This window comes from Jaculus jaculus, chromosome 1 (assembly GCF_020740685.1).
Source record: "Jaculus jaculus isolate mJacJac1 chromosome 1, mJacJac1.mat.Y.cur, whole genome shotgun sequence".
Classification (NCBI taxonomy): domain Eukaryota; kingdom Metazoa; phylum Chordata; class Mammalia; order Rodentia; family Dipodidae; genus Jaculus; species Jaculus jaculus.
The window spans coordinates 211,137,214-211,161,345 of record NC_059102.1 but is presented as its reverse complement, the minus strand read 5'-3'; the positions used below and the strand labels follow the sequence as shown (position 1 = coordinate 211,161,345).

Genomic DNA, 24,132 nt, shown 5'->3' with positions numbered 1-24,132 from the left:
TGTTTTCTAACATTGATGACGTAAACAGAATTATAGTTATACATTGGAATTCACATTTATGAACCTATGGTTTCTAGGAGCAAGCATCTTTATCTACCATAAAGAGTAGCTTCCTACAAAAGTTTTTTTTTTAATATATTTACATTTTAAAAAGGTTTCCATATGGATTAATCCTATATCTTTAGTTTTGGATAACCTTCCCTATTCTCTCCCTGATTCTCCCACCCTTAGCCCAGTTTAAACACTTCCCTTCCACTATTTCCTCCTGCTATCTTCATGTCACATGTATTCTAGTAACCTCACCCTAACTTAGTGTCTGTCCGTAAGAGAGGAGGGTGATTAGGAGAAATAAGATCAAATACATTATATGCATGTACAAAAGTGTCAAAAATAAAATAATTTTATACTATTAAGTAACATCTCATCAGAGTACTTATTAAAACCATAAATTCATTATTGCATGTTTGTACCTCAATGAGTTAGGAGTTTGAAGATGGCAGAAACCATACCTTATTTATTTCCCCCAACTCACTTGTATTTAATAAAGAGTAAGTTGTCAATATAATTTTACTGATTAAATAAAATCATCACAGAAAATATCCTAAAACTTTCAAAGCAACATATATGTGTGTTTCACAATTATAGAGTTTCATAAGTCATAAAGGACACTCTATTTCTTTATAGACTAATTAATCATTTACCTATATAGACATATAAACACATTAATAATATAAATATAAGAAATCTTTTTGGTTCACATTATAGTTTGTTAAGTGACATAATGTGAAACCAGAAAGAGTCTTTAAAATTTTACAGACATAACTAATGGCTGTAACTTTTCAGATCTCTAATTGGCCCAGTTAATAAATGTAGAAATAAAAAGACATAGACAATTGTACCTATTCTTTCACAATGAAAGGTAACTAGAAGGCCAGGGAAAAGCCGCAGTGAGTGAAATGATTGCTACTGAAGTGTGAGAACCTGAGTTTGCATCCAATCATCATGTAAAGTCAAGTGGATGTAGTGTTCTGCCTGAAATTTTAGGAAGATACAGTATCCTGGCTGGCTACCTAGCTGGCTAATTGAATTACTGACTCTGGGCTCAAGTGAAAGACGCTGTTTCAATAAGTAACATGAAGAGTGATTGAGGAAAACACCCAACATCAATCATTGACATCCACATGCACATACACACACACATATGCACATGCACACACACATGCACATGCACAAAATGAGGTAGCTAGAACACCATAATACAATATTCAAGGGAATATCATAAAACTGTAGATTTAGAGTGAATTTCAAATAGTGCTAATTTTGCTCCTCATATGGGGGGTATTTGTTAATGTCTGGAGACATTTTAGTAGTAGCAATTAGATAGTGATGATTTCAAACATCATACTACAGTACACCAGACAGTCCCTTATTAAAAAGAGTTAATTGTTCCAAAATTACAATAGTTCTAAGGCTAAGAGACCTTGAAATGAAGGGTAACATTTTATTGAATGTATTCAAAGTTTTTTATTATATCTTTTTTCCTAGAAAGAAACAATGATAAGAATATAACATAGTTGTTTAAATGTTAAATTGCAATGAATGTGTTTTCTACATGCTATAAATGATTCAGATAAAGTTAGGCATTAAATTGTAGCCACAACCTGGATTCTAGTGATTTTGCATATTTTAAAGTGAATATTCATTGCTTATCTGCTGGTCCTTATGCTACTTTATATAACCACTATATTTAAGCTGAATATTTGCTGATAGAGAAAAGGGCCACTTTGTTTACTAATTTTTATGATAATGCAGGGAAAGTAGAATATCTTATTTTCCAAATGTAAGTAAAATTTCTTACCTGCTTACATTAGAAAAGAAATTAAATGATTATTTAATCAAATACTATAGTTTTCATGTAATATGCCTTGTAAGACAAAGATACATGAAGAAGGAAATGTGTATTTACCTTATGGTTTTGACTAAATCTGTAACTGAAATATTGTCACCAGACACTATAGTAAAAACAAGAGTCAGTAAACACATGCTATATGAAAGCTAGAGGTTACTTTCCAGTCCCAGGCAAATAATATCATAATTACATATTTAGTTTACATATGTGTGTGTGTGTGTGTGTGTGTGTGTGTGTATGTGTGTGTGCACGCGCGTGCGTGTGTGTGTGTACGTTTAAAAGTAAAAGTAAAACTAAAACAAGAAAGAAAATAAATCTAGGGAATAAAATGTAGACTAAATGCAGAAAGAAACAAAAAATACAAAGTTGTATTTTAGGCCTTAAGATTTGCCTAATATGGATGAAAATTTCGGTAGCTCCTTCCACCCTATTCCAGATACCCAAGTCTTTAGGAGGCACATAGATTATCTACACTAAAGAAAGTGTGATGTTGGAAAGTACATATGAACTATGGAACTCATTTTAGTTCCAGAGGGGATGAAGTGAGCTGCAAATCATGGGAGAAAATCAAATGGCCTCTTTATACTCATTTGTTCATCTTAAATAGAGAACAGAAGCTCCCCTAGGCTAGCTTTTCCCTTGAAAAGTACAAAATAGTCACACTAGTCTGATAGGATATCCTGCAGCAAACATTCCTGTCATAAGGAGCAGTATTAATAAAGGAAAATGGTACCACCCATCCATTCTCAATGAGACATTGAGGCAAAGAATGAAGATAAGCATGTCACATTGCTGTGACAAAAGACCTGATAGAAAACTTAAGGAAGAAGAGGCTTATATTGGCTCCTGGTTTAAAGAGATATAGTACATCATGGACAGGAAGGCATGCTGGTGGTGGTCCCTGGAGGCGGAATCTGCTTGTTACATCACAGGGAATCAGGAAGCAAGAGTTCTACCTGAAAACCTGGGCTAAGCTACAAGCCATAAGTCCCCTTACAGGAAAACCCATCTCCTCCTGCTAACTCACGCACAATTCAGCACCCATTGCTAGGAACCAAGAGTTCAAATACTTGAGCCAACTGAGACATTTCACACTCAAATACTAACAGTTTGTACACCCACACATACATGTGTAAAATTGACCGTCAGCCAAAAACTAAAATTTTACAAGCTTTCTCATTCTTCACTAGACGTAAGTATTCATTATATTTTTGTAAAAATATATTGGAATAATTCCCACTTAAAAATTGGTAATATAAACTGGATGTGGTGGTGCATGCCTTTAATCCCAGCACTCGGGAGGCAGAGGTAGGAGAATAGCCGTGAGTTCAAGGCCACCCTGAGACTCCATAGTGAATTCCAGGTCAGCCTGGGCTAGAGTGAGACCCTACCTCGAAAAACCAAAAAAAAGAAAAAATAAATTTAAAAAAATGGCAATATAGGGCGGAAGAGATGGCTTAGTGGTTAAGCGCTTGCCTGTGAAGCCTAAGGACCCTGTTCAAGGCTCAATTCCCCAGGACCCAAGTTAGCCAGATGCACAAGGTGGCACAAGCATCTGGAGTTCCTTTGCAGTGGCTGGAGGTCCTGGCGTGCCCATTCTCTCTGTCTCTCTCTGTCTCTTTCTCTGTCATTTTCAAATAAATAAATAAAAATAAGCAAAAAAATTAAATTGGTAATATGAAGTTCTCAAAGAACAAAGATATTTCCAAATATATATTTTGATTTTTAGATTCAGGTTCAATATTCATACTGAGTTTTTATAACATTTTTAGTGCAGTTTCCTTTGATTAAAGCTATTAATTGGAATTACATGTAAAAAACTTACCTGTAGGGAGAACTTACTAACTACTCTTTGGAAATAAGAATAATTTAAGTAGTAAACTGAAACAGCACAGAGCATGCTCTCACATCTAAATGACACTTCCTTAAGTCTTTTCACAATTTCTTAGAAATTGTTGATTAAAATATTTACTACAGGGCTGGAGAGATGGCTTAGCGGTTAAGTGCTTGCCTCTGAAGCCTAAGGACCCCGGTTCGAGGCTCGGTTCCCCAGGTCCCACGTTAGCCAGATGCACAAGGGGGCGCACGCATCTGGAGTTCGTTTGCAGAGGCTGGAAGCCCTGGCGCGCCCATTCTCTCTCTCTCCCTCTATCTGTCTTTCTCTCTGTGTTGTCACTCTCAAATAAATAAATAAATAAATAAATAAAAATTAAAAAAAAATATTTACTACAAATCATTGCTAAAGCAGGACCTTAAATTCAAAATGAGCTGGTACATTCCTATTATGCAGTATTTGCGAACAATTAAGAAGGCCAATACTTCATTATCATTTTCTATTGTTTTTTTTTTTCCTTCTTCAAATTTTATATTGCTGAATTTTATGTTTTTTACTTATTTGAAAGGAGAGAGAGAGAGAGAGAATGAAAAAGAATGAGAAAGAATAAGAGAGAATGAAAAAGAGAGAATGAGAAAGTAAGGTTACCATTACTTCTTGTTTTCACTTCAGAAACACCAAGAGGCTAAGAACCTTCTACATACTTTATAATTACAAAAAATATTTCAGTCTTCCTCAGAATATATCTATTTGCCATTCTTTTGTATTGTTTAGCCACTAAGAACAATTCATCAATACTTTATTTTAGAAGAATTGTAACACTTTAATATTTAAAACTGCATTCAAAATATTTACTTTGAAAATAATGAGTTTTAGAGTTAAATTTAAATTTAACTATCTACCAACAAAACTCATATGTTAAGTAATAACACAAATATATGATATATTTTTTGGTATATTATTTGAATAACATTTGCACTTTACATAAAAAATTGTTTATACAAATTTAATTAAATAAAAGCACAGAAATAAATTTTCAGCTGGGAGAAGTATTTGTGAAAAGACTGTTTTCTTTTTTCTTTTTTTTTTTTCTTTTTTTTGGTTTTTGGTTTTTTGAGGTAGGGTTTCACTGTAATTCAGGCTAACCTGGAATTCAGTATGTAATCTCAGGGTGGATTTGAGCTCATGGTGATCCTCCTACCTCTGCCTCCCAAGTGCTAGGATTTTGCTAGCTATGCCCAGCTAGTGAGAAGACATTTTAATAAGATAATTGTTTAATATTTGAATAGGTCTGATGTTAGACACAAGAATCTGAAATTAGATACATTTTCATGAGAAAGACAGAATTCTTAAATTGCAAGTTTGTTTAGAAGCTTGATAATTGTGTTATAGATTCAGCAAATAATTTATACAAATGCTGTCTTATGTTATTTTTCATATATATTAATATTTAATGACTTGCTTCAGTTATATTTTTAAGTATATCTCCTCTGTTTCAATCAGTTGTGGTCTGTGCTAAATCAGAATCATACTACATGAAAACTTTTTTGCCAACATGGACTGAGGATAAGTTGAATAGTTTCTTTAGAAAACACATGGGAGAAGAAAAACAACTACAACTTTAAAAACTTTATACAAACATTTAACTTTGTAACTCATACATGGAAAGAGGAATTGTGTGTTCTCTACATTTGAGATTAGGAAACAGCTCTTAATAAATTATTCAGCCACATACAGATTGCAAAATCCAAGTGCTTACGTCTTCCTTGGCATAATTTAGCACTGTTACTCAGTGCTCTGTTTTATTAAACTGTTAGATACTGGTGTTTTTAGACCCTTCTTAAATCATTCTACTGTTTTTACCATCAGTGTAAAAGCAGACTTTGTAAATAATAATTTTTGTGTGTTAAGTCCTCTTTTAAATATATGGGTTGTAACACTGTCATTACTTGGCCCTAAACTCTACTTCAAGTGCTACTATTTCCAAATCTATAGTTCTAGAGTAGCATATTCTGCCAAAATTGAATTTTCATGCCCAATTTTAATCTTCAGATTTAGTATTTCAATCTCTTTTCTTGACAACATCATCTCATGATCACATCCATTCATCTCATCAGCATTAGAAATTTTCAAGGGGTAAAGAAGATGGCTTGGTGCACTTGTCACTCAAGCCCAAGTACCTGAATTTGGTCCTCAGAATTCATGTAACAAACCAGAAGAACCCGGAAGTTGTCCCCTGACCTTCACACACACACACACACACACACACACACACTGACAGGCATGTACCTGTGCACATCCACAAACATACATACACGTACTCATGCACAATAAAAATAAATAAGTTATAAAAATCTATAAAAACTTTTAATACATTCCCTTTCTACATTGCCTTTGCCTTAACCACTTATTTAAACAACTGAAAAAATCCGATCATCTGTTCCCTGTATCTAAAGAGCACATCCTCCTGTTTATCCCAGTTGCTCACAGGCTGACATTTCTAACATACAGACGTCTGAAGAACCAGTCATTGACATTCTAAGACTCCTGTTTTCTAAAGGCAGACTGAATTTGATGTCATCTTTCTAATGTTTTCTCCTTTTACTTCATCCTTTCATAGGTTTCCCCGGAAGAACAGTTTCCTATAATTTTGCATTTTTGACATGTTCATAAACACTATGGTGCCCACCTCTTTCTGTTGTTCAATCAATTAAGCCAGGTCTCTCTGATTTTCTATCAATTTTAGCACTATTATCAAAGCCAAGCAAAGACCCCTTTGTCCTGCAGTGTGGATGCACTGTTCTTAACCTTCTATGTATCCTGGGCTGAACTCCATCAACCATCACAGACATGATTTTCTGCCATTACTGCATTTACTGTTATTGTCCAGATAGTGAGGTTAATATCTTCACAATTCCAGTGAACATATAGCCCTGCATAATTTTTCCCTCTGTGTGTGTTTGTATGTGTTTGGTTGCATGTGGAGGCCACAGGTCAATAATGGATGTCCCTTTCTGTCACTCTCTGCCTTATATTTTAATTTATTTTTTGAAAGAGTGAAAGAGACAGAGAAACATAGAGAAAATGAAGAGGTGTGACAGGTCCTCCAGCTGCTGCAAATGAATTCCAGATGCATGTGCCACCTGTGCATCCGGCTTATGTAGGTACTGGGGAATCAAACCTGGATTTTTGGCTTTGCAGGCAAATGCCTTAACTTCTAAGATATCCCTCCTGCCCTATCTTCTTTATTGAGATAGGACCTTTTAATTTTTTGTTTTTTTAAGAGAGAGAAACAGAGAGAGAAAGAGAGAAGGAGAGAGATAATTGAGATGCCAGGCCTTAGCCATTGCAATTGAACTCTAGATGCTTTTGCCACCTAGTGGGCATTATGACCGTGTACTTGCCTCACCTTTGTGCATCTGGCTTATGAGGGAACTGGAGAGTTGAACGTGGGACCTGAGGCTTCATAGGTAAACACCCTAACCACTAAACCATCTCTCCAGCCCAAGATAGGACCTTTTGCTGAATTTAGAGGTCATGGATTACTAGGCTAGTTTAGCTAGCTATCCAGCCTAAGGAATTATTGTCATCTCCTTCTGAGCACTGGGTTTACTGGCCATCACTACTGTTCCTGGCACTTATTTGTGTCCTAGTGATCTGAAGTCAGGTCCTCATGCATGCATGACAAATACATGAATGAACTGAGCCATCGCCATAGCCCCAGCCCTGCACTGAATCCTTGTATGTAACCAATGAAGAAATTCCTAGGATTACACCCCCCTTTTTCAGATTAATAAATGTTAAAAAAATGAAAAACAAGTGAGCCAAAGTCACACCATGAAAAAGGAACAGAAGTAAGTAGAATTCAAATACAAGACATCAGACTCTACAGTTCCATTTTTCTCCTCTACAGTTTTGACCTCACATTGCTTAGATATTGTATTTGGTAAGTAGCACCCCAATAAAATATAATCAGTGAACTCTTAGTTCATGCTCTTTATTCCAAAGAGACATTGAAATAGTGATATTTTTCAAGGACTACAATGGATATAGCTCAACCCCATAGGTCAATGTCTAGTCAGCATAAATCTTCATTGCATCAATTCCTTAAGACCATGCTACTTTCTACACTTTCTCTGCAACTCTCGTAGGATTATTCTTTCATATTTGCAGCATTATTTCACATTTATTATTCTTGGGTACCAAGGTGGCTCATACTCCCTATAAAATGCTATTCTTTTTAAAAAAATATTTTATTTTTCTTTATGTATTTGAGAGAGAGAGAGACAGAGAGAGAATAGGTGCACCAGGGCCTCCAGCCACTGCCAAGGAACTATTGATAAATGTATCACTTTGTGAATCTGGCTTACGTGAGTACTGGGGAATTGAACCAGGGTCTTTTGGTTTTGCAGGCAAACACTTTAATCGTTAGGCCATCTCTCCAATCCCTGAATCGCTGTTCTTAAACCCCAAAACTCTTTCATAATTAAGTCTTTAATTAGAAAGCACATAATAACTATTACACACTTTGCTTCTCTTTTCAATAGACTAAGGAGGCCATCATGCTCTCATAATAATCTGCTCCTGCTGAAAATGAGATTTGTTCCAGGAAAGTCACTTCTTATTTTTGTGTCTTAACTTTTCACATGGGAAATGAAGAAAGCTTTAGAAGAGAAACACTTGTTTAACACTTCAGAAAGCTTTGGAGATGGTGGGTAATGAAATAATGATTTTCAAAGTGCTAGCAAATTTGAAGATAAAAGTTGTTGTTAGAGGCACAGATGATGAGAACTGCAGGAAAGCAGCTCATTTGAAAGCCATGTACACGAAGTACATGTAATTCAAAGCAGTGCTTTGATTTAGTTTTTGAAGTCTAAGTAATTATTTTACCTGTTTTAAAAGAATGCAACTTGGGTAAGAAAACAAATAAACAAGTCATAAACATATCACCCATGCTAAAATTCAGATTCTATTTGCTAAGGTTAAAATGTAGTGAGATTGATTACTCTTTAAGGTAGTGAACAAAAAGTACCAAAAAAAAAAAAAAGAATCAAAAGGAAGCATGTTTCATAAGTGAGGACCATACTTACAGAAATGTAAAAATAAGATCATGAAACATATCTCACATCCCAAATTCTTTAATGTAGCCTTTAAGTATGGAATCATGGAGTAATAAGAATATATTTTTCAATGTTAAACACTAACAAAGAGACAATTATAAAGACAGCCAGAAACGTTGCCTGCTTTTTATCATGTTAGCAAGATATTATATTCACTTAAATTTTACTTCTGCAAAACATTGGATTGCTTTTCAAAGGCTAAAATAATTTTTCAGATGCTCCTTTAAAGAGTTAGATAAGTAGCTTGAATAAAGATCAATTCACAAACTATAGTAATCTTTTCTCAAAAACTGTTAACTTTTTAAAATCTTTCCTCAATTAAGACATATAATCTAAATAACAAACCTTATTTATATATTCTTTCCAATTTGATTTACTTTCCCATATCTAAACTCAGGAAAAATTAGGATTCTTGTTTTAAATATAACTGTTTTTTGCTTTAAAGTAGCATAATACTCATAAGCAATGCATAAATTATAGAAAACTATGCAAAGTATACAAAGTTATGATATGTTCATTACCCAAAGTCATCTACTGATAATAAATTTCACAATATAGAACATTGTTAGGCTAGAAAATTGACACTGATGGAATCACCTTATAGGTGGTGTGTGTATGTGTGTGTGTCTGTGTGTATGTATGTGTGTGTATGTATGTGTCCTGGAAACTAGCATCTTTAGGTTACTGAGAATACACACACCACACACACACACACACACACACACACACACATATATATATATACATATACATATATATATACACACATGTATATATGTATACATATATATGTATACATACATATATATATATGTATGTATGTATATGTGTATATATATTTCCTTAAGATATCATTGAACAGAAGAATAGGTAAAAACTAATTTACATGAACAAAGGTGAAATTGAGCTTTATGCAGGCTATCCTAATTATTGTCTCAGTCCATTTTCTTTATCTATTATGAACCATTTTTCATGCCTTATCTGAACTTAATGCTGACAATCTTTTTGCCTTTCAGCTATTGAACTACATCCTCAGTCCTTACGTATCATTTTTTAACAATTGTTAATATGTTTAAGCACATCACAAATCTAAAAATCTTGCATATATAGTTTATGGTGGTTTGAGTATAAAGTGCCCCCCATAGGCCCATATGTTTCAATGTTTGGTTCCCAGATGGTGGTAATTTAAGTAAATTGTTGGACTTATGGGGGTTGGAGCCTTTCTGGAGGAATTATAGCACTGGGAAAGACGTTTGGTATATTATGGCTCAGCTCCAAGCCCAGAAGCAAGACCACTTGCTTCTTGCTGCAATGGAGATGTGATGCTAGACTTCCAGTTAAGATGGTGAGGTAGGTACCATGCCAAAGCAGCTTAGGGGGGTAAAAGCCAAAAACAATCTCAGCAAAATGCACACTTTTACTAAAAAGTGAGGTGTATAAGAAATTGAAATGGCATCAGAGAAGTAGGAGAGATCCAGAGCATCCAGAGCCCACACAGGACAGCAGAGGCAGCTCTGGTGGCAGTGGTGGTGCACCAGAAAGCCGCCAGGCTAGGCTTGAGCTGCAGGAATAGCCAGGTGAGTGGAGCTTCCACTCACACCAGAGCTCTCCACAAACTCTAGAAACATGAAGGTAGAGTGGCAGTGAACAACAGAGGAGCAGATCACAAGGTAGAAGAATGAACACATGGAACAGTGAGAGAACTAGAGCAGCATCAGCAGCCTCCCCTCCCCTACCACCAGTGCCCAGCTCCAGCAAACAGAGCAGCAGTCCAGGGACCTGGCCATGCCAACTTGAACTGACAGCAAATGGTGGTGGTAAAACTGGATATGTATCTGTAGAAGGATGAAAATAGATTCTTCTCTCTCTCCATGCTCAAGAATTAAATCCAAATGGACTAAAGACCTTAACATCAGACCTGAAACTCTGAAATTGCTAAAGGAAAAAGTAGGGAAAAACCCTTCATCATATTGGTCTTGGCAAAGACTTTCTGAATATAACCCCAATTGCTCAGGCAATAAAACCACAGATTAACTACTGGGACCTCATGAAATTACAAAGATTTTGTACTACAAAGGACACTGTGAATAAAGCAAAGAGACAACCTACAGATTGGGAAAAAAATCTTTGCCAGCTATGTATCTGATAGAGGATTAATATCTAGGATATACAAAGAACTCAAAAAGTTAAATAGTAAGAAATAAAGCAAGCCAATTAAAAAAGTGGGCTATGGAGCTAAATAGAGAGTTCTCAAAAGAAGATATATGGATGGTGTATAAGCATCTAAAAAAATGTTCTAGATCGCTAGTCATCAGTGAAATGCAGATTAAAACTACATTGAGATTCCATCTCACTCCTGTCAGATTGACTACTATCATGAAAACAAATGATCATAAATACTGGTAGGGATGTGGAAAAAGAGGAACCCTTCTACACTGTTGGTAGGAAAGCAATCTGGTCCAGCCATTGTGGAAATCAGTGTGGAGGTTCCTAAGGCAGCTAAAAATTGATCTACCATATGACCCTGCTATAGCACTCCTAGGCATATATCCTAAGGACTCATCTCATTTCCTTAGAAGTACATGCTCAACCATGTTTATTGCCACTCAATTCATAATAGCTGGGAAATGGAACCAGCTTAGATGTCCCTCAACTGATGAGTGGATAATGAAGATGTGGTACATTTATACAATGGAGTGATGCTCAGCGGTAAAGAAAAATGAAGTTATGAAATTTGCAGGAAAATTGACGGATCTGGAAATGATTATACTACGTGAGGTAACCCTAGCCCAGAAAGCCAAATGCTGCATGTTCTCCCTCATATGTGGATCCTAGCTATAGATGATTGGGCTTCTGTGTGAGAAGGAAAAAACTCAGTAGCAGAGGCCAGTAAGTTACAAAGGAGATATAAAGGGAAGAGAAGGTGAGGGAGAAGGGTGCTTCATAGTTTGGTCTTGTAGATATGGAGATGTGATGCTAACTCATACATTCTTGCTGCTTCTTTCCAGCTGATGTATCAAAATAGGATGCCTTGCTGTCTGCTATTTCTGTGCTTTGCCCATCATGATGAAACTTCCCCTAAAATGTACCAGACAAATATAAAGACTAAAATATAAAGTTTTGCCTTTCATATGCTATTTGTCCAGGAAGATAATTGCTACATGATGTTCACTGAGGCCTCTCTGCATCAATGACTGTAATTATAACCTATTTTAAGAAACCTGTTATTTAAATTTTCTGGAACATTGCATGCATATTTAGAAAATATTACTCATTAGTATAAGTTTGAGAGTTAATAGAACATCTTGAAATTGTAATTAAAGTCATTGGAGAAATAAAATCTAAAACAACACAAAATGCTAAAGAAAATTAAAATTCAAAGTAAAATGATTCATTAAATTAATACAAAAAGTACAAAAATACACATCATTTTATATACAAGCTATACAGAATGATTGGTTCAAGAGAATGTAGCATTCTCAGCTGTTATGATATATGCCTGGGGGTACAATCTATCCAATAGGACCCATCTCTTTATTGTTTAACAGTTTTCCAAATATATCAGTCATTTATTTCATTCACTCCAGGGACATTAAGGATAGTTGAGGGCTGGAGAGATGGCTTAGCTGTGAAGGTGTTTGCCTGCAAAGCCAAAGGACTCAGGTTCAACTCCCCAGGACCCACATAATCCAGATGCACTGGGGGACACATGCATCTGGAGTTTGTTGGCAGTAGTTAGAGGCCCTGAGTGCCCATTCTTTATTGGCCTCTTTCTCTCTCCTTTTCTCTCTCTCAAATAAATAAGAATCATAAAAGGATAGTTGAGACTAATGTAGCCTGGTTATTAATGTTCAATGGGAAAATACAATTCTAGCCACCAAGTAAATAAATAGGGTAGATATTTTTAACTAAATTTCAAAGACTGAGAATAGTGTTGTTCCTCTATCTGGAATATGAAAGGTAGCTAAGAAGACCTTTGCTATTACCCTCCACCTTCTTGAAGAACATGGATTCATAAGTGAGTAGGCATTCAGCTTGAATACCCTTATTGTTGGCCCAATATCTATCAAACATGGGCTCTACCAGAAACACAGATTTCATGAATCTATTAAGAAAATATTTATCTCTTAAGAAGCTCCCTATATTTAAAATAATAATCAGTTACCCAAAAAGTACAGCAAAACATAGGGGAATCATTTTAACAGATTCAATAGTAGGGTTTCACTTCTATACTATTTTATATTTTTTGGCTATATAAGCAAGGTACTGTTTTTTTTTCTTTTTTGTTGTTGTTTTCTTTCTTGTAGTATAAGCATCATGCTTAAAATCATCATGTATTTCATTGAACTATATTATTTCAAAAATAGAGAGTTAATTTAAAAAAATTTTTTTTCTAGGTAGGGTCTCACTCTAGCCCAGGCTGACCAGGAACACACACTATAGTCTCAGACTGTGCTTGAACTCACAGTGATCCTCCTACTTCTGCCTCCAGAGTGCTGGAATTAAAGGTGTATAACATTATACCCAGCTTCAATCTTTAAATGTAACTAGTACTGGATTAATGTTTTCCACTGATGCTGAGCAGGGGTGCAAGTATAGAACATGTGCATGAGCTAGACCTAGATTTAGGGCTTCTCTCCAGATAACTGTTGACCTTGGAAAGAGAAAAATTTCTCAGTCTGACCCCAACACTGTTACTTAGGTTACCAGTTTAGTATTAAGCAAACATAATTGGAAGTTAATTGGAATTTTCAAAATCAAATGTAAACAATTGTTGGGCCCTGAAAGGCCCAGGAGTGAGGCCTAGTGGAACTTCCTGAGCCTAGCTAAAGTTTGGCGACCTGTCTCTGACCAGCTATGACTCAGCAGGATGCCTAAGGGCTTCTGGCCTGCTACTTCCTCGTGGTAATTGTAATTTCCTCGTGGTAATTGTAATTACCATTTCAATAGTTAAAGTTTACTATTGGCCCTTACCTCTTCTCCCACCCTAAAATCCCTGCCTTCGTCCCCAACATGATATAAGCAACTGCTCAGAGTAATAAAGAGAGTTGTTCCTGCATGGAAAAGACTCCCGACTCAGTGTGGTTTTTCTCTGGTGGCCAGGAGAGATTTCTGAGTCGTCTGACGCTCATCATCCCCTCAACCCCTAGGGAGGAACCAGCAGGCCTGGTCCTTCCCTCTGCACTACCTGTGCGGGAAGGAGCCCCGCAAACAATCAACCTGAAATCCTTAGCATTGGAAGGAAATCAGCAGAAGAACTAACCATCAATAGAACAAATAGACCCAAAAGAGGTCTGAGGAAGAAATATGTGCCAAGTGTCTTCAGAGGTAATAACATATTTTCTTTAAAAAGAATTAATGAAGTATAGTAGGTATCTAATTATTTTGTTCAAGTCCCAATAGAGGAATGATTAGGAGAATGAATAGTCTGAAGGGAAATGATTAAATGATTAATGATTAAATTTAGGAATTTCCTCAGACTATGAGTAAAAGGTAAAAGAAAGGATCATTTCAGGGCCATAAAAATTATATCCAGAAGTATGAAATTTCTAAAAAAATTTGAAAGACATAAGAGGAAAAATGTGTGAGGATATTGAAAAAATTAAATATATACATATATACAACTCCTAGGGTTTTTGCTTTTCCTATTCAGTTTATTCTAATTTTTTTTTCTATACTAACATCTTCATTGTATCTTGAAATACTTAGATATTCATTCATATTCTTCACTTGTAACTTTGGTGAACTGTTGTAATGAGCATGAAGGTAAAGTTGAAAGTTAAATTTTAGTGTCTCCATGTGCTTTTAACTGACATTGTACACTTTGTCTCAAAGAAGTAAGTTGTAAAAGAATTTTTTTTCTGTTATCTAACATAAAATTTGTCATAGAGTTTCTTCAAATATCACATATCTAAAATGCCTGGGGAAAAATTCATAATAAAAAAATAAATATAATTAACATACTGAATACTCTGAAGTACTGAACATGAAATCTTGTATACTAGATGAAGGGTATACTGTATGTTTCCACAGCCTTCTCTTTCCAAGTCATGCAGTCCTAAATCATTGTAACATTCAAAAATTAGTGTTTGCTCAAATTTTGATGACTTTTAAACTTGTTTTAAATGTATGTGGACTATAAAATCTTGTTTTTCCTACGGCTATGATGGGTAATTTGTTGTGCTTTTATTCTCATTTATGGAACCATCTAGTCTACTATTTCATAAAATCTATGGTAAATAATTTATATGCCAGAGGAGACTCATGTCTCTATGTGTGTTGTTGGTTCTAGAAATGCTATTTCTAGATTAAGAAATAGTGTTTACTGCAAATCAAGATTTAATAACACTACAGAGAAGCATTGTGCAAAATTTATGAATTTATGAAAGGTCACTCAAGATGCAAAAGCTTAATGTGGAATCTCACATTAGGGCTTAGAATTACTGTGCTTAATTATTACTAAAATAAATATTTAAAGTATTTGTAAGTCTGCAAAGTTTATCAACCTCAACAAAAATAGTTTTATATTATCTCATATTTTATATAGCTTGAATTTCTTTGAAGCTTATTCACAAGTCGCTCATCTCATATGTAAGAGAACAAACAAAATACGATTTGAACTCACTTTCAATATGTACTATTTCAATTATTATACATTCTTCTGATATCAGGTTGTTTGTTTCTTGTTGTTGTTCAAGTCTTAACAAAATCCGATGGCATCCATAATACCTTTAAAGAATGATGATATAATGGAATTATTTTAAATACCAAGAACTAATACACTTAGGGTTTTATATGTTATGGTAATATATGCCTTATCATAATTATTAAGTCAGACAAAAAAATATGGAAGAGAAATTCCAACACAGACATATACTTTAAATTAGTTTTGACTAGAGCTAGCTATGCAGGAAGTAGATTTCTAATAAATACAAAATATATGGACAGGTTTATAGTATAAAAGAAAGCATATTAAGAGCTTATCAATGGTGATTTTTTTTTTTTTTTTTACTTTTCAAGCCTACTAGTATTTATGTTTAATTTTTTTTTCAACCAGAATGGGGTCCCAACCACTTTAATACCATATTTTTAGTATTTTTCTATTTGTATTTATTTTGTTTATTTATCGATTTATTTATTTATTTTATAGTTTTTTTTTAAATTTTTTTGTTAACTAATTTTGTATTCAGCAAATACAGTGAGTTTGGTACCATTATTAGGCTCATCCGTGACCTACCCCATCCCCATTGGCCCCTTCTTGTTGAGGTATATGGGTCATGCATTGTGGAGTTAGCCCACAGTTATGGGTAAGATAAATGATTCTGCATATCATGACCCAACATGTGGCTCTGACATTCTTTCCACCCCCTCTTCCGCAAAATTTCCCTGAGCCATGTTGGGTTCATTTTTGGTCTGCTTCAGTGATGAGGTGTTGGGGCCTCTGAGGCTTTGGCTCTCTGATTTGGTAGGAGTTGATTTGTCTCTGTGTTGGTCTCCTTCCCCCTTGTGCTGGTATCTGGTTCATCAGGAAAACAGCACCCTTGCTTGTTTCGCCAATTGTTCTTAGTTTCAGCAGGGCCCGTCTGAGGTGTGATGGGGTGTCTCTCTCCTTAGGATCTACATCTATCTGAAAAAGAGAAGCAGATTCTCCAGCAGAGTAAGTTAGCACCAGGACAAATGAGATAACCCTTACTTTTTTAATAGAGAATTTAATAGTTGTAGGCCCTCTTGTAGCCCCATGATTGATAGTAACTTGATATTGGAGAGTGGGCTAATGTTTGGATATGTTTCTGACTTGTTACCCAGCTCCAGCTATGAGTCCTATACCACTGAGGGGATCAGTTAGCCAAATCAAGAGCAGTGAGTTCCCCACCATGGCTGTGTGCCACTATTGCACTTGTGTGGGCATCACAACATGTATTTGCTGCTAAGTAGGTTAGACCATGAGTTGCATGGACAGATATTGGTTATTTTCCCCCAGTCATCCATGTAGCACCTTCTGCACCTTCTGGCACTAGACGTGCTGACTGTTTGGGGACTGACTCTCTTCCAGCTTCCAGCCATGCCATTCCATTTCACATGTCAAATGCATATGGTGTCTTCAGCAGTAGGGTCGTACCACTAACCTTTGGTGGGTCATCAAGTACTCTGACAGAAATCTGTCTTTTAGGAAACTTGTAGGTCTCTGTGATCAAATGCTCATTGTGGATGATAGCCCCATGCTGGTACTGGGAGTTACAGGTCAGTGCCCACTAAGAAAATGAGGAAAAAGATAAGTAATATAAGACTTAGAGAGAAGAGAGACAGAGAGGGAGAGGGAGAGGGAGAAAGGGAAGGTGAAGAAGATTAAGGTTAGCCTTGATCCTACCCTCTCCAGTGTCTTGTGGTTCAGGTGTTCCTTGTAAGGGCCTGGAGAAGGTTCAACCATTTGTTCTGCCTTTTAGGAAGTAGAATATTATGCTACCATTGCCATTTGGGTCTAGATACAGCAGAAAGAAAAAATGACACAATGAAATTTGAGGAAAAATGGTAGAAACTGGAATAGATCATTCTCAGTGAATGTATTAGTCAGGGTTCTCTAGAGGAACAGAATTACTAGAATGAATTATTTTATAAAGGGAATTTATTGGATTAGCTTACAGTAGTCCAATAGCAGTTGCAGGCCTGAGAATCACTGAAGCTGGTAGCTGCTCAGTCCACGTGGCCAGATGCCTCAGCAGTCCCGACCGGCACTGCAGATGGTGCCGGAAAACATGGAGGCCTCCTGAGGAGCCGGAAAGCCTGGAGGCTTCCTGAGGAGCCGCTGGGTTTCGATCCACGTGGGTCTTCAGTTGATGTTGGTCTTTAGTCCGCACTGGTCTTCAATCCACGCTAGAAGGTAGGGAGCAGCTCCGGCAGCCAAGTGGAAGGAAGGAAGGAAAAGGGAACTCTTCTACCCAGAGCTTCCTTATATCAAGTCCCTCTCTGAGCGGGACCGCCCACTCTGGGGGAAGGGCTCACCCTGGGAGAAAGACCTCCTCCTTTAGTTGATCCTTCCTAGAAGCAGCCTGTGGATTACTAAACAGATCAAGTTGACAACACCTTAACTATCACAGTGAACTTATCTAATCACAGAAAAGAAATCACCACATTGTCTCACTCATCTACAGCACCTAACCTGAATCTACCCAAGATGCCTTAGAAACCCTGCATGCATCTCATGGACTAGACACTAGGATGGATGGGGTGGAAAACACAAATCGATAGTGATTTGTGTAATGAATATACATAAGCATACAGAAACATCAAATGAAAAGTAGCAAATGTGAGCCAGGCGTGGTGGCGCACGCCTTTAATCCCAGCACTCGGGAAGCAGAGGTAGGAGGATCACCATGAATTCGAGGCCACTCTGAGACTACATAGTGAATTCCAAGTCAGCCTGGGCTAGAGTGAGACCCTAACTTGAAAAACCAAAAAAAAAAAAAAAAAAAAAAAAAAGAAAGAAAGAAAGAAAAGTAGCAAATACTTAATTAAATTTTATTTATTTAATACAATAAAAATAAATGGTGCCTGTACTAATATTCAATATAGATATTACATTAAACCCAGACTCTTTAGCCAAACAAAAGTTATGATTTAACAACATTCAGGCATGTGAATGAATTATAAAATAGTATTTTTAAAATATAATTTCTTAATAAGAAATTAATAAGTAATGCTTAAGTTTGTATTCATTATCATGAGCATATGATTTACAGATAGAGTTACCAAACTCTGAACATTTAAACTTTTTGCTTGGGTTTTGAAAAAATGTGCATGACTTCTTTTACTATAGCTCAGAATTACAATGGCTTTGCACAAAGGAAATAATTCCTGTTCATCTTCCCATTTATACGAAATTCAACACATTTTCTTTATCCTCTTGAATTGCTAGTCTTACAGCTGATTTTCAGAGGCAACTATTTCATGAAAATTTTTGTCTTATAAATTCTTTTTTTTATCAGTTATGTACACAGTGTGTCATGTTGATACCATCATTAGCCTCCTCTTTGTCCTCCCCACCTCTCCGCAGGGACCCTCTTCATTGGGGAATACTGAGTATGCATTGTGGGATTAGCCATCAGTTATGAGTAAGATGCAATGGTCCATCCTTTTCCAAATACTTCTCTCCATCACCTTCATTCATCCTGATTATAAAGGACATAAAAATTGACTCTCATTATAGCCTAAAAGTTTTATTTTACTAACTCATATCTGCTGTTAGTACTCTAAGAAGACACCTCTAGGAAGATAACAGTTACCTACTAAGAAGGACTAATAGATATTTTAACCCAATATTAGGCTACTGATCATAAGTGATTTGATTTTAGTTAATTATGATAACTCAGATATAATCTGTAAAGTTACTGAGTCAAGTAAGGCACTTAGTTGACAATATCTGAAACTATATTTTTAAATGAGTTTTAGATTTAATATACATGCCTAGAAAGTAAATTGTTCTAAAATTGTCATTTGGTATGTTTCACCAATAATTTTTTTCCTAGTTTGAAAGACCAGAATTTCAGAATTTGAAGAAATGTAGTTGAACAAGTGTATTTCCATAAGGACAGATATAATTTAGATTTTTGTGTGCCTACAATTTGTCTTCAGTTTCTAAAATAGTAAGTAGTCGTTAAATAAAGAATTTGTGTATTTTAAATTTTCTACTCTTTAATTAACTGTATTTAGTTTTAAAATAATGGAACCAGAAATTTAAAATTAGTCTCTAAAATGTCTTTTCTTCATTATGTGTTCAGTTCTTAATGAAAGACTTCTCTTTATAGTGTACCTGGACGTTATATATGTTATTTAAACATATTTATAATGTTTTTTCCACTGAACAGAGCTCAAAAATCTCTTGGTAAGTGTATTTTTCATGTGGTTAAAACTATCTTTGAATTGGCTGGAGAGATTGCTAAGCAGTTAAGGTACTTGCCTGCAAAACCAAAGGACCCAGGTTCGAGTCCCCAGGACCCACATAAGCACAAGGTGATGCATGCATCTGAAGTTTGTTTCCAGCTGCTGAAGTCCCTAGGATGCTCTCTCTCTCTCTCTCTCTCTCATACACACAAATGAAATAAAACATTTAGATATATTCTTGAATATCATAAAGTTAACATCCCACAGCTAGATGGCTTCATTGAAATGAGGGATGGAGGGAGTTTTGTTAGCAGATAGGGCAGGAAGGACAAAAGAAATACCAATCCATTCAGTATTTATTTAGTTTGTAAGAGTAAAATTATATTGCCTTGAAAATCATTTGACTACATGTTGGTAAAAGGCATTACCTTTCATGATACAAATAAATTATAAATGAAACTCATTTAATCAATATTAGGTGTAATAATTTGAATGTGGTAATGAAAATGCATGGCCCCATAGAATCAGGTGTTTTATTAAAATTGAATTTGCAGCCCACACATTCTTGATACAAGAGGTCATGTCTTTTAGGGCTGATCCTGCAACCCGGCCCTAAGGTGAGTTTGGGGCAGAGCTGGAATCCAGCACTAAGATGTGGAGAAGTTTGGACTCTAGCAATTCACGTTTGTTGTGCTGGCTGTTGGTAATTTCTATCTGCTTGACTTCTGTTAAAGGAAGTTAGCATCTTCAAGCATTGATGGAACTTACCCTCGATCTGTAATTCTGAAATAAAAGCATTCCTCCCTTAAATTATGTCTGGTGGGATGTTCGTCCCAGCAACATGGAGCTGACTACAATAGTAGTACACCTTTATTAATGCTCACTGAAGACATATAGCACGTGTGAAACTGTCTGTTTAAGGAAATTGGCCTCATGTTCATAGGATAAGAGCCATTATGAACTTCTTGGGTGAACTGCTGAAGCTTAGTGTCTTTAGTCACAAGAGCACAAAGTTTGGGTTGTAGAGAATAGTTCAGAAAGTGATAATAGATTCACTGAAGTAATTCTTTTCAGGTTTGAGATCCACTGCAAAGTTCATGATCACCTTTATCTGCTGCTTCCCTTGTTAAAATCCTTCCTCCCAAGGAGCCAGAGTCAGGTTTAAGTTCAATGGCTACCAGGAAAAAGTAATGAGAACACTCCAAACAAGAGATGACAATAAGAAGTACATTACTGAACACAGTTTAAATCAATAGCCTGTTTCTTTTCCCCACTCACTGGCAGTTTTAAACAATGCCAGTGGTACAAAACTTGATCAGGTAGACAATCACAATGTACTCCAGCCTACAACCAAATGACAGATGGTTTTAAAAGGTCATAAGGAAAAATATATTCAAAGTATGGAAAAGAGCTTTTAAATTTTCACACATAAATAATTAAGCACATGCTTATTGACCACTAAGCAAGGCATTTTCCTTGGTACTGCAGATACAAATAAAAACTGGAATGTATTTCCTTAAGACAAAGCCTAAGGACTCATGCTCGACTCTTCAGGTCCCACATAAGCCAGACTCACAAGGTGATATGAGGTCACATATGTTTACAACGTGGCCCCTGTATCCAGAGTTCCATTGCAGAGGCTGAAGACCCAGGCAAGTCAATTTTATCCCTCTCTCTCTCGTTCTTTCTTTATGTTTCAGACTTTTTGTCTCCCTCCTTCATAAAAAAGAAAAAATAAAAAAGAAGGAAATATCAAAAAATGACAAAACAGAAAATAATAAAAATTCAAATAGTTAAATAAATAATTTATGGAATGGGTGTTAAAACTTAGAAAAATAAAGTAGGACAAAGAACATATTAATAGCAATGTATTGTGGAGTGATTTGGAAGGTTAAATTTCAGACAGAATTGTCAGCAAAGATCTGAAAAGATGGGACTGTATTTTATATTCACTTCTGTTAGAAACTTGCTGACTAGGAAAGGAATATTTGAAGGCTTAATCTCATGAGCATAGATACAAGAGTTTAGATTAATATAAATAATAATTATTTCCACATTTATAACAGAGGAACTTCATGTCCTCTCTCAGTGCCTTCTGCCACATTTGGCCATTTGTAGCAAGTTGTAAAGGCTATGTGTTAATGCCCTGAGCACACATGAGAGCTGGAGTTCTGTTCTAATCCAATATATGTAAAACATAAAATATAAATATATTTATATATTAACATATATAAATATAATGAATTTTTATATATTATATAATATCACATTATACACATATATATACTTTGAAAATATAAATAGAAAATTCTATTTGTAGTTTAAAATATATTATCTTGATTTCCATTTTTGTTACGAACAGCAAAAACAAATTATGAATCTTAAGAATAATTTATATCACATCTATGAACAATATTTCCATTCATATGTTGTAAACTTTAAATATAGCAAAATATGCTGTAATTGGAGCTCTGATTTAGCTTCCTTGTCAACTCTCATTTAATAGCAAGGAGACCTGCCAACTTTGGGTTAGCATGAAAATTAATTTACCTTGTAACTAGTTTCCAGTAAAATAAATTAGAATGCAAATACCAGGCTGAATATTTAATTCATGAGAAACAATACTGTTTGAAATACTTGCACTTTCATTTTCATGGTGTCTTAGATAATTTAACCTATAGTTTAAGTGAAATTGTCAAAAGCATTATAATTTATTGGTTCATTTTAATTTAAACCCTTTATTTTTGAGGCCAATATCTGCTCACTATAAATATTTAATTGCTGGTTTATAATTGGTGCTTTTTAAAAAATTTAGTCAGTTTGGTATTTTAGAAAATTTAAGTTACGAACAAAATTGAGAAAAGACAGAGTTCCACACATATGCTATTCTTTGCACTATCCTATGTATCCTCCTCTAATCCAAAGCAATCGAATAAGATAAATAAAAATTGGGATTCACTCTTGAAAATCTCAACTTGTTACTCTTTGCAGAATATGGAATTATATATAGAAAATAGTAACTACAAATGAACATTGTTTCTATTTTGAGTCCATATGTTTCCTAGTTATGGTGTCTAAATAACAAGAAGCAGACAAAATATCCTGGCATGTCTGGTATAGCAGTTGCCTTCTGGTTGCTGGAAAAAAAAAATCCATCCAAATCTTATGGAAGAAAAGAGTGATTTCCAGTGTACTGTTTCCAAAGTAAATTTCTTCATGACAGGAAAAGCATGGAAAGAGCAAACAGTTGGGCATCACATCTCTAAAGCAGCAGACAGAAAGTATAGAAAGTGAGCTTCTAGTGGTAGGAGAGGTGGGCAATAATACCACAAGGTCTGCCCCCATAGTGCATATCTTGTCACAAAGATTCACCTCCCAAAGGCTCAGATTTACCTTTGAGACAATGGCAAATACACATGAGGCAATGGGACCCATGTTCCATTCAAACCATCACACCAGGGGATGAGACAGTAGAAGAACTAGTAGCAGGTTATTTAACTTTGTCCCTGCTCTACTGTGAAATGCTTAATTTTCAGCTATGTCTTGGATATTGGTTCAAGGAGGATCCAGTGCTGGTTTTTTTTTTTTTTTTTTTTTTTTTTTTCTGAGCCAACTGGTCTACATCTATCATACTAAAGGGTATACAGAAAATATTTCCTGGAAATTTCATACTGTTATGGAGTGGGAACCCTAAAGAGCTCTCATAGACACTGGACATTTTATTCCTTCTGAGGCAGTACCCTATTGATAACTAGAAGTACCTGGATTCTCTGGTAATTTCCTGGTAAAGGGGAAACAATTCCCATACTTTGATTTATGAATCTACAAGTTAGTTGTAAATATTTTAACATACCATATTTTCTGTTTTCCTATTTGAATTTTTTCATAACTCTCTAAAACATTAGTGCATATTCTTATATTTTGATAATGAACTCATATTTTAGATACTATACTGAAGTTAAAATGTTCATATATTGGGCTGGAGAGATGGCTTAGAAGTTAAGGTGCTTACCTGTAAAACCAAAGGATTCCGGTTCAATTCTCCCCATGCAAGCAAGATGAGGAAGAAATGTTTCCTTCTGTACATCCAAACAGAGAGAAAAAGAAGCAAGCAGAAACCAAAGAGCAGCAATCACAAATCCCAGAAGCTCAAACTCTTCTCTCCACACCATTGAGCAAGAATCAGATTGATCCCCCCCAGCAGGCTACTGGAGACCTAAGCAGGAAGCTTAAATACCTAGGCTTTGGGGGACATGCAAATTCAAGTTATCACACATGCATATAAATTTATAAACATATACACCCACAGGAATGCATAATAAGTTTTACATGTAAATACAAATGTGATGAACTCATGTATAATGTGTGAATTTACAGAATTTCTTCCCTAA

The 24,132-nt window shown here is 35.4% G+C and overlaps 1 pseudogene; it reads right to left on the bottom strand.

Moving 5' to 3' along the window:
- The window catches only part of LOC101594123, a 53,244-nt pseudogene that overhangs the window by 12,000 nt on the left and 17,112 nt on the right, over nucleotides 1–24,132 (bottom strand).